Source organism: Monodelphis domestica, chromosome 2 (genome assembly GCF_027887165.1).
Source record: "Monodelphis domestica isolate mMonDom1 chromosome 2, mMonDom1.pri, whole genome shotgun sequence".
NCBI lineage: Eukaryota > Metazoa > Chordata > Mammalia > Didelphimorphia > Didelphidae > Monodelphis > Monodelphis domestica.
In genome coordinates this window covers 23,521,512-23,533,805 of record NC_077228.1, presented here as the reverse complement: position 1 = coordinate 23,533,805, position 12,294 = coordinate 23,521,512, and positions in this window count along the sequence as shown.

Genomic DNA, 12,294 nt, shown 5'->3' with positions numbered 1-12,294 from the left:
AAATGGGGTGTCTAGAATTGAAAATAATACACGCCAGTCATCACTTTGCTGGGTGGATCACCCCTATTCAACCCTAAGGACCCAAGCAAAAATCTCACTGAATGTCAGAAAAGGGAGCTATGGCAGAGGTCATTGGGTAAACCAGTGAATCTGGACCAGAATCCACTCTACGGCTTCCCTGACAAGTGACTGTGTCAATCATCCACCCATGGAAGACCTCCACCAAGAGAAAATCCCTGAACGTCTGTAAACTCATAGGAGGTTCCTTTGGACTGTCTCCCATCTAGGAGGGCTGGGAAGTTTCCACTCTGAACCCTGGGATTTCTGTGGGTAGGAAAGCCCAGTGACTCATAGCTACTGACAGCTGGGGAGTTGGCCATCTAGCCTGGAAGTCATGGTGGCCATCATAGTCCAGATTGTCATCTCAGAGGCCCAGTGAATTCTCCTGAGCTCATCGTGGAGAGTGGAGAGCTCTTAAATCAGAGCCGACCACAAGACCCGAGTTCTGGCTCTGCTACTAAATTACCATGTAGCCTTGGGCCAGTCCTTTCCTTCTCTAAATTGGATGATGCTCTTTTGTTATTTTTGCTGTTGCTTTTGCCACGACTGGGGCAGGTGAGGTTCCCAAAGAATGATTCTTTAAGCTTCTGGATTTTGAATGAAGAGAGTATGCTGAGCCCACTCTTCCGTAAAGAAGAAATCACAGGCTGCAAAGAGAGGTGACAAATATTCGACTGAAATGAAAAATAAACAGGAAAACAAGTAAATCATAGTAATAAAGAAGAACATCTATGCTTAAATGAGAAAGAAATAAAAACGCAGATAAATAACAATGCATGAGATCAATCAAAGCTGCATAGCATTAATTTCCAAGTGAGTGGTACAGGTCCCTGTGGGCTGGGGTGGTCAGGGCAAGCAAAAAAATATCTCGGGGGCAGCTAGGGGGCTCAGTGGATTGGGAGGTCCTGGGTTCAAATCTGGCCTCAGACACTTCCCAGCTATGTGACCCTGGGCAAGTCACTTAACCCCCATTGCCTTGCCCTTACTGATCTTCTGCCTTGGAACCAATACACAGGATTGATTCTAAGACAGAGAATAAGAGTTTAAAAAAAGTTAAAAAAAAAGGGAGCTCCTGGCTCTTTCTCTGTCCATGTAGCCTGAACTTGCTTTCCATCTTTCCGTCTCCCTTTCCCCCAAGGATCACTTTCAGGGAAACTGTCCAGTGTTTGTACTGAGGAGAGATGTCAACACTGCCCAGATGTAGGCTTGTGTTTACAGCCAATACAGATGGCGCCTCTTTCCTTCTCCCTCTAGGCTCCCCCCCTTACACCAGCCAGGTCAGGAACCTGGCTGTTACAGGAGGCTCCAGGGCACCCACAAGGTTCTCATCTACCCAGGCCTGGGGCTCTGCTCCGGTAGTGTCTCCTCAACAAAATGAGGCGGTTGTCCTCAGTGACCTCGGAGGACCTTTCCAGATCCAACACTGGGGCCCTGATGGGATTCGGGAAAGTGGTCGGTGGTCACAGAGCCCTTCTTGCTTGAGAAGCTGAGCAGGGCCTTCTGGGTAACTGCTTAAACAGATTCACCCTCCATTCTACTAGAACAGATCCCACAAGTCTAGAATAAAGGAGACCCCAAAACTCAAAGATTGAGACCAAAGGGTGGAAGCTCCCCCCTTCCCACCTCTCACTCCAAGAAGGGGAAAAGCACCCAGAACGTACGTGCTCTCAGCAAGGGACGGCTGGGTAGAGTACAAAGGTCTTATGGAACCAGGAAACACGGGTTCTAGTCCCTCTTCAGCCTTTATTGTTAGGTGACTTTGACTTTACCCTCTCAGCTATAGAAGGAGATGGATAAGACCCTCCCAGCCCTGACATTCCCTGTTCTAAGCCCTTTCTTAGCTCTGCTGATCTGACATTGGCTTCTCCATGAATGAATGAATGAAGCATCTATTAAATCTTCCTATGTAAAAAGCACTTACTATGTGCCGAGAACTGGGGGCACAAAGAGAAGAGTCAGAGAGCTCCCGGTGCTTTGGAGCTCATCTTCTTCGGGGGAGAAAACACACATGGGAAGTTTCAGCTCCGAGTCGTGAATTCCCGCTCTTGAAGGCCATTCTCTCGTTTCACTGTTCCTGGAGCTCTTGGGTTCTGGGTCTGGGCTTTCCCCATCACGGTGGAAGGGGAGATGGCAAACAATGTGGTTTGGTCTGGGTGCTACATACTGCCTCTCATTTCTCTGCCTTGGATGTGGCAGGTGGGGAGAGATGGCTGGCCCCTCCCTAGATGATGGACGTGGGGGCTTGGCTGGCAGCAGGAACAGTAGGCATGGAGGATGCTGCCTCTCCCAGGGGTCCTGGGCCCCATTGTCTGTTGGTGACATTTGGTAGTGATGAGGAAGGTGAGCTCCTTCTCCACAATGATTTCTCCCCATGGTGATGGCTGTGGGGGCCAAGATGGAAGCAGATCTCATGATCTGGAGGGCACAGCTATTCCTGAGGTTCTTGGGTTTAGGTCTGGGCTATTCCCATCAGGGTAGGGAGGAGACAGTGGTCACGATGGCGTTTTGACCTGTTTGGCCTATAATACGTTCTACCTTTTTCTCAGGGTCCCTTGATGTTTAAGCTAGGTTGGTCTGTCTTCCATGGATGACCATGACTCCTCCATGCTAGTAACTGGAAAGCTGGTCACTTAGGAATGAAGAGAACACGGTGTTCACATTCTGTACTGATCCATTGTCCCCTGCTCGATTTGGTAATAGTTCCATTTTCTCCAATTACTTGTAAAATCCATGTTTAACGTTTCTCTGTCCTCCCTCCATTCAGTCCTGCTAAATCCTGCTTCAAAGATTCATCCAAGAGCCCTCGGTCTAGTTTTGACTTTCTTAATAGAATGAAAGAACAGGGTCTCTTTTGAGTTTTTTTCAAACCCTTCCCTTCCATCTTAGAATCAATACTGTGTATTGGTTCCAAGGCAGAAGAGTGGTAAAGGCTAGGCAATGGGGTTTAGTGACTTGCCCAGGGTCACACAGCTGGGAAGTGTCTGAGGCCAGATTTGAACCTAGGACCTTCCATCTCTAGGCCTGGCTCTCAATCCACTGAGCTACCCAGCGGCCCCCTCCTTTTGTGTTTTAAACCTTTACTGGGGTTAGTATAATTGGTGTGTGTGTCTGTGTCCTTCCCCAGCACTTAGCAAGATATCTTGCACATAGAAAGTAATTAGTACCCATAGAATTAAATTAAAATTTCTATTCTGTGAATTTAACCCAGCAGGTCAGAAGCCTTATTTTGCTCTAGAAAGGCTGAATACTTAATTAGGAAGCTGACAGAGGGAGGTCTAATGGTTCACTCTGAGCCCCAGAGAACCAGGTCATCTGAGCTGACCTGAGAATAGAGGTCTTTGGGTCTTATGGTGGTTCTCATCTTCAACCATACAACTGAATCAAATTATTGAATGGAAGAATTGGAAAAGATCTTAGAATTCTTCTCTTTCAGTTTTTCTTCTCCATTTCACAGAGGAGGAATCTAAGACCCCTAGAAATGAAACTACTTGTTCTGATTTTAGTTCCAAGTTCTCACCATCACAATATAATTGCCCAGCCATTCTGAGCTTTATTTGCTGTATTTATATGTTTTTAATTTATTATTTGGTTTTGGCACTCTTGGGCTAGTCGTTTATCTATCCAAGTCAGTCATCTGTGAAATGGGCATACTAAGGCAGTGAGCTCTATACGCCTCAGGCTGAGGTCTCCAGGGATGAAAGGTAGTACCTGGGGCAATGTCTCATTGTTCTGTTATGTCCTGTGATCAGTGATGGAGAACTCTGCTCACTTATTTGGCCAGGCATTCATCCCCTTGCCTAAAAGCACTTTTTTTTTTTGGCCAACACACTTTTTTTTTTAAAGCTGAGCACACTAGATAATCTAACATGACACAGTCCTATCAGGTTAGAAAAAACCCTAACAGAGGTGATTATAAAGGTTAAACAATGATGATTATATAAAATTAAATAACTTTTACATAAACAAAATCAATGCAACTAGAAGAAAAACTATAGATTTTGGAATGGAGAGAATACCTTTCACAACAGCAAATATTTCTGATAAATTATACAAGACATGTGTGAGATAAAAATGAGCACCAGTGTCCCACTTACTCAAATTAGAAAACCAACGTGAGAGTAGAAGAGACAGAAGTTTATTTCCCTCCTGAGAAAAGAAAAATGCCCTAGTGGCAAATGCAAATGCATCCGTGCAAATACAAACATTATTTAGGTTCCTGACTCAAGACTTCCCCCTTCCCTTCTCTGTCTGATCCCCCTTGTCTGGTCATTTGAAGCCTACTTCAATCAAAAAATAGCAAGACACATGAGCTCATCACTTGGGAGGGGTTAAGGGCAAGAGTATCACCCTAAATTTTCAAGGGTAAGAAGAGATAAGGAGGCAGCTAAAGCTGGCTGAATCTCCTTGTTTCTTGAACCTTGATGATGCCCTGGAAGTGAGATTTAAAAAGTCTGGTCCTAGACTTCCTTGAAGCCAAAAACAGACACATATACGTTTCATTCCTGATTGGGGGGGGGGGGTGGGGTGTGAGCTGGATGCTTTGCCTTGAGAATCTCACAATTTATTTTATTTTGTTCACTTGTAAGAAATGAATACAAGTCTACGAACCATTCCCCAGGAGATAAGAGGTCAACGAATGTGGACAGACCATTAAAAAAAAGAAAGAAAATACAAACTATCAACAACCATGTGAAAGAATCCTCCAAATTGCTGAGCATAAAAGAAATACAAGTTAAATCAACTCTCATCTTTCTCTGAAAACCCAAAAGGCTGACACAGATAACAAACCTCCAAACTGCTGGAGGGACTGTGACAAGACAGTCACACCAATCTATTCTTGCTCCAAGTACGATGGGAAACAATTTGAAACTATGTCAGAGCAGTCACTAAAGTGGTAGCACCCTGTGAGGCCCAGTGATTACTCTCCTGGAGCTCTATCCCAAGAAGGCCAAAGATAAAGGTCACATCGGCACAAAAATACCTCTAGCAGCACTTTCTACAGTGGCAAAAAAACCCCTAGAAATATGGTAGGTGCCCAGTGGGGAATGGCCAAGTGGTACATGGTATACAGTACCTGGTGGGTTGATAGAATGGAATATTGTTGTGCTAGAAGAAAAAATAAATATCAGGTATTCTGAGAAACTTGGGGGGCTCCTGTGAACTGATGCTATAAGGGAATGCTAGGGCGTCCCTTGTTGATTTAGCTAGCATAGATTATTAGCTAAAAACAATGTGTCGGGCATCCGAAGACCGAGAGTTAAGAGCTCATTATTATATTTTAGCTTAAAACAAAAGCAAACCCAAAAATCTATATATTTACCTTTATTATAGCTAAACATAGCTATATTAATAGATCAATGTAAGAAACAAGTAAATGTAAATACACACAAATGATGTAGCTAATAACTAAAAACTGCACTAAGACTTCTGGGATACACGAGAGATAATAAGCACAATTTCTTCTAATAGTAAAGGAAATCAATACTGAAATTCATCAGCACTTCCATCATTGCACTGGCCAATCCAAAGGCTCAAACCCCTCCCCCCTCACATGCCTCCTCTCAGCAGGGACATGATGGCAGAGGTGAGGGGCAGCACCTACCTCGACAGACCTGGCCAACATGTTGGTTGGCTTTGCCAAATTATACTTCATCACGAAGGAGCTGGGGAAGGGCCGTGTTGGGAAGGGACTCGAAAAAGCCTCCCTTTAAAGCCGAGCACACTAGACAAATTCAAGTGATTCACACTATTAAGATGATTTGAATCATAAGAAATAACAATTGTCCCTTAATGGTTGTTGTTGCTGCTGCCAGTGGTGGGCGATTCTCCATGATGAGCCATATGTGGGCCAACGTGGATCCTTCTGTTTTCAATGCAGTGGTTTCACTCATTAAAGATATTTTATTGAGTCTTATTGCAATCAACCACCACCTCCCTGATGCCAGGATTTCTGCATATTCTGGCTGGTCCCTCTCCCATCATGTTCTCTCTCACTTTATTCCATCCTGAAAGTCAACTTCATCTCAGAGCCAGAACCAGAAGAGACCTCCGTGGCCTCTAGCCCAACCTGGACCAGGTCAGGAATGAAAGAAAAAGCTTTGAAGTGCCTACCGTGTACCATGTCTTGGAAACACAAATACAAATTAAGTAAGCAGTCTCTGCTCTGGGGCTAGACTCAGTGGCTTCTAAGGTCCCTTTGCTGCTGTTGTTCAGTCATTTCAGTTGTGTCTGACTCTTCATGATCCCATTTGGGGTTTTCTTGACACAGATCCTGAAATGGTTTTCCATTTCCTGCTCTGACTTAATTTGTTGATGAGGAAACTGAGGCAAACAGGGTTCTATGACTTGTCTGGGGGTACACAGCTATGATCTTGGAGTGGTTTTCCATTTCCTTCTCTGGCTAAATTTAATGATGAGGAAACTAAGGCAAAGAGGATTTAGTGACTTGTCCAGGGTCACCTTCCATTTTCCTTCCTTCCTTCCTTCCTTCCTTCCTTCCTTCCTTCCTTCCTTCCTTCCTTCCTTCCTTCCTTCCTTCCTTCCTTCCTTCCTTCCTTCCTTCCTTCCTTCCTTCCTTCCTTCCTTCCTTCCTTCCTTCCTTCCTTCCTTCCTTCCCTCTTTCCTTCCCCACATATGTTTTTACTTGGGTTGTTAAAAGTTTCTGTAACCATGCCTTCGGTTTCTTTTTTTCCTGCTAACATGGCTGGAAAAATGCTCACTAAAAGTAAGAGAGAAAAAAGAGCATTTTGCCAGCCATGGAAAAAAGGAAGCCAAGGAAGGAAGGAAAGGAGGGGAGGGAGGGAGGGAGGGAGGGAGGGAGGGAGGAAGGGAAGAAATAGGAAAGGAAAGGAAAGGAAAGGAAAGGAAAGGAAAGGAAAGGAAAGGAAAGGAAAGGAAAGGAAAGGAAAGGAAAGGAAAGGAAAGGAAAGGAAAGGAAAGGAAAGGAAAGGAAAGGAAAGGAAAGGAAAGGAAAGGAAAGGAAAGGAAAGGAAAGGAAAGGAAAGGAAAGGAAAGGAAAGGAAAGGAAAGGAAAGGAAAGGAAAGGAAAGGAAAGGAAAGGAAAGAGCAAATGTTGGACCACAAAGCAGAGAATGTAAGAGCTGGGGGTGGGATGGGATGTAGAAGTAATAATAGAGATGAGCAGAGCAAGAAGGAACTTAGAACAGGGAATGTAGAATTGAGTCTTAGAACAAAGGATGTCAGAGATAGTGGGAGCTTAGAACAGAGGATGTCAGAGATGGTGGGAGCTTAGAACAAAGAACATCACAACTAAGAGGGAGCTTAGAACAGGGACTCTCACAACAGGAGCTATAAAACCTGCACAAAGCTTCTCTGCCAACTTCCCATAATCACTCGGGAAACAGAGGTATCCCCACATCAAGCAGCTCGATGTATCCTTGAGTGGGTGGCCCATCCTCCTTTGCTCTTTTTCTGTCTGCCAATCATGGCAAAGCCCAAGCCTCCTCCTATGAAGGGCAGAGGCAGCTCGCCCTTCTCTCTAGCCCTGGCCACACACTTCTACTCCCATTTGGCAGCAAGAGAGCATGGTGGCTCCGTGAGACTAGCTCGAGCCTGGGCCCCCCTTGCCTTCACTGCTTTGGGCTTCTTTGCCTGATCGTAGGTGACCTGTGCCTCCTCTTCCAGGGTCCCTTTGCCCAGTCCTGGGCCAGCTCCCCACATAGGCCAGAGCTTCTAAGCTTTGTTTGCTACCCTGACAGCCTCGTGACCTTGGGCCGGTAATTTGCCCTTCTTGGGGGCCATTTGCAAAAATGAGTGTCTCAAAGCATTGAGCCCTGAAAGCCTCAGGCTGTGGTCGGGAGTGAGGGAAGGTCAGTTGCTGCCCGGATGCCCTGTGGTTAGCGATGGGGAACCCAGCTGGGACACCTTCACCCCCTCACATGGAATCCTCCTAACAGCTCCCCACTCCTGTCTGGTTGGGGAAAACCCCAGAGCGAGGGAATTCTGCAATAGCCTCCTGTCTCTGCTGCTCCTTCCATGCCAGCCCTGCTTCCATTCGCCTCACTAACTACACCAAAGAACCCCACATCTGTGAAGCAGGAAGGGACATCCGAGGGCCTCTGCTCCAACCCATATATGAAAGGGCGTCTCCTCCATAGATTTAGCGATAAATCGTTTAATCCCATTTTGAATACCTCCAGAGACCAGAAACTCATTACCTCAGATTGTTCCCTTTGGGACAATTCTGAACCCAATCAAGAGCCTGTTAATTCAGTCATCATATATCATGTGTGCCAGGCACCGAGCTACGTATGTACAAAGAAAAAATAAAACTGCCCCCACCCTTCAGGAGCTGATCGTGTTCTGGGAGGAAATTCTTTGGATCACAGGTCTGGAAAAAGCATCAGAAGGCATCGAATCCAACCACTTCATTTTACAGATGGGGAAAATATAGTCTAAAGAAATTAAATTAACTTGCCCAAGGTCACACAGTTAGTTAAGTAGCAAACCTATGAATGCAGGTTCTGGTACTGTAGAGGGCAGCTTGGTAGCAGAGGGAATAGAACAACAGGCCTGGAAGCAGGAAGACCTGAGTTCGAAACCAACCTCAGGTGCTCCCTGACTATGTGACCCTGGGCAAGTCACTTACCTCTGTTTGTCTCACTTTCCTCATCTGTAAAATGAGCTGGAGAAGGAAATGGCAAACCACTCCCATTTCTCTGCCAAGAAAACTCCAAATGGGGTCACAAAGAGTTAGGTATGACTGAAAATACGGGACAACACAACCTTGGTCAACAAAGCCAACATGTTTTCCACTCCACCATACTGTCTTTTCCTTATACTGAGCTCAAATATATACTTAGGTAAGGGTGGGACTCAACTAAATAAACCTATCGAATTATCTTGCCCCATAAAATGATGAAATACTACTTTCTGACTGGTTAATCAGGCAAATTACCCCATTACCACTTGAATCCACTTTCCTCAGACTTTGTCTGAACTAGTGTTTGTGTCGATTCTTCTTATTCTACCATCTTAGTAAATATCCCTTTCTAAAAATGATTTTTGCCCAACTTCTTTGATAGTCAACCAACAATCATGGCAGGAAGCCCACTGATGGGGGCTCACAAACCATAGACCTTAGGAAAGGTTCTCCCTCAGCTTCTCAGAGCCAATCCGAGAGACATGAAAGGTGACAGAGCAGCTGAGCTCATGTGCGCTGCTCTTACCGCTCCCCCTTTGCCCCCCAACTCCTACAGATGCATCTAGTTTTACCTGTTAGGACCAAGCAGATGACTCCTCTCTTGCCCCAAAGATTCCTTTCACCACAGGGTCATTGTAAAGTTCAATGAGATGTGGATGCAAGTCCTTTGTGTTCATTGAGCGCTATGCGTGATATGATTTATTAGGGGTTATTATATTTGTGGAGAAGACAGGGCAGGGGACATTAGCCCCATTAGATAGATAGATAGATAGATAGATAGATAGATAGATAGATAGATAGATAGATGATGGAAGGATGGATGGATGGATAGATAGATAGATAGAGAAATAGATAGATAGATAGATAGATGGATGGATGGATGGATAGATGGATGGATAGATAGAGAAATAGATAGATAAATAGATAGATAGATAGATAGATAGATAGATAGATAGATAGATAGATAGATGGATGGATGGATAGATGGATGGATAGATGGATAGATGGATGGATAGATAGATAGATAGATAGATAGATAGATAGATAGATAGATAGATAGATAGATAGATGGATGGATAGATGGATGGATAGATGGATAGATAGAGAAATAGATAGATAGATAGATAGATAGATAGATAGATAGATAGATAGATAGATAGATGGATAGATGGATGGATAGATGGATAGATGGATGGATAGATGGATAGATAGATAGATAAATGTAAGGATAAGTGATAAGGTTCATGTCTAAATTCTCCTCCTTTCCTTTTAAAGATAATCCATGCATTTTTCTCTATCCTTTATCCCTTATCTTTACAGAAAGGTCTTTAGAAAAGGGAATTTTAAACTAAACCAGCATCAAGATGACAGCTTTGCCGTCTTCCCAATTTGACAAAAGGTCAGCCCAGGGGATCCGTTTTCTCGGATCAATGTTGGTCTTAAAGCCAACTCAGAATTCTCTAGTTGACCAGAATTCATTTTTCTCTCCTTGGGTAGGGGAGTTGGTGGGAGGGTTCTGTGATCCCAATAATTCTCCTGAGTAAGTCAACCGATAAAATCAATAAACCATGGGTCCCCAAACCCCTGAAGCTTGGGCTGGGTGAGGCCAGGGCTGAATACCATGCACAGTGGGGTGTGGATCAGAGACATGTTTCCCAAACATCAAGGGCAAGGGTGGAGCTGGTTAAGGGAAAATATTTATTGTAAATCCTGCTGGTGATTGTGTAAGTGCTGGTTTTCCAGTCAAGAAGACCCGAGTTCAAGTCTTGCCTCAGACATTTACTTGTTGTAAGATACTGGGTAAATTACTTAAACCTTTCAGTCTCTCCTGTACCCAAGCCAATACTCTGTCTAACTTACCAATAAAACCACTAGACTTAAGTTTAAGTTATGGTCCCCCAAAGCCCCACATACATTAAATAAAATCAAAATTAAAAGGGAGGCAGGGAGAGAATTGTTCTGATTCTGGATCTTGACATAATTGAAACAATGACAATATTAAACATAATAATATACTGATATTTCCAATAAAAGAAGAGGGAAAACAACCACGATTTGGACTAGTCTCAGAATTTAAAAGGGGGGGGAGGGAAGCTCCTAAATTTTAAATAAAGTCAATTAAAAATCATCCAATGAATTTTTTCCTTCTTTTCTCTTTTGAATAAATTTTATTTTTTTAGTTACATGTAGAAACAAATTTTGATGATTGTTTTCTGTCATTTTGTGATTCAGATTCTCTCTCTTCCTTCTTCCCCCCTGCTCCTCGAGGCTGTGTGAAGATTGGATTTGGTTCTGCCAATTGTAACAATGAAAGTACTTAGATCTTCCTTTATTATAAAGATTAAATTGTAATTCCCCTGTCTAGTTTTAGATTTTAAACCCAAAGTGTAAACCCAGTACTTAAAGTAGATCTACCCATTTTTTTTTTAAACTTTTACCTTCCATCTTGGAATCTATACTGTGTATTGGTTCCAAGGCAGAAGAGTGGTAAGGGCTAGGCAATGGGGGTTAAATGACTTGCCCAGGGTCACACAGCTGGGAAATGTCTGAGTTCAGATTTGAACCTAGGGCTTCCCATCTCTAGGCCTGGCTCTCAATCCACTGAGCTACCCAGCTACCCCCAGATCTACCCATTTTAACCACAAAGAGTTATGAACCAACCATAAAAAGGTATGAACTAACTACAAAAAGGTGTGAACTAACCACAAAAGGTGTGAACACTCATTTCATACATTTGAGTGGGAGGTCTGTGACCCATGTGTGAAAGAGTGGATAGTTCTGAAGAGGAGCATCTGCTGTGATTGGTAAACATAAAATTTAGGGGAGGTAACACAAGAGGGAAAGGTCTTTAAATAGTGGAAACAGACACACACAGGATCAGGGATTCAGTCACTCAGAGTTGGATGGAGTGAAAAGAGACACTTGGAGTTGGACTGGAAGACAGACACTTGAGGAGAAACTAAAAGACACACATTCAGACTTGGAGTGAAGACATTTGGCTGTGGAACTGGACTCCTGGAGGAGCTCATGTAGGAGACCTCAAACTGCTTTCTTTTTAGATGGTCACAGTGGTGAGTGTAAAGGCTGACTTCCTTCCTTGCCCTTTCTGGAGGTGTGAACCTCTGAGAAAGGCCCATCATCTTGAGACTACTTTCCCCTGACTGGTGCCTTAGAATCTCTAACTGGTTCAAAGGAAGCTGGAGCTCTCTCTCTCTCTCTCTCTCTCTCTCTCTCTCTCTCTCTCTCTCTCTCTCTCTCTCTCTCTCTCTCTCTCTCTCTTTCTCTCTCTCTCTCTCTCCTTTTCTCTTCATTAATATCTTCTCTCTATTGTAAAATAAACTACCATAATTCCATTTACTTGAGTAATTCATTTTGGGATTTAGAAATTAAATCCCTGGCGACCACCAATTAAATATTAATCCCAATCATAAATGTAATAGCCTGATAGAGATTTCTTGCCTTAGTTTATTAAACCTGTTCTCCGCCCACTCACTCGCAGAAGTGGGAAGGGTAAATTTCCTTCTCACTAATATCCCCCATGTTGTAATTGAAGACAATTATCACATATATAA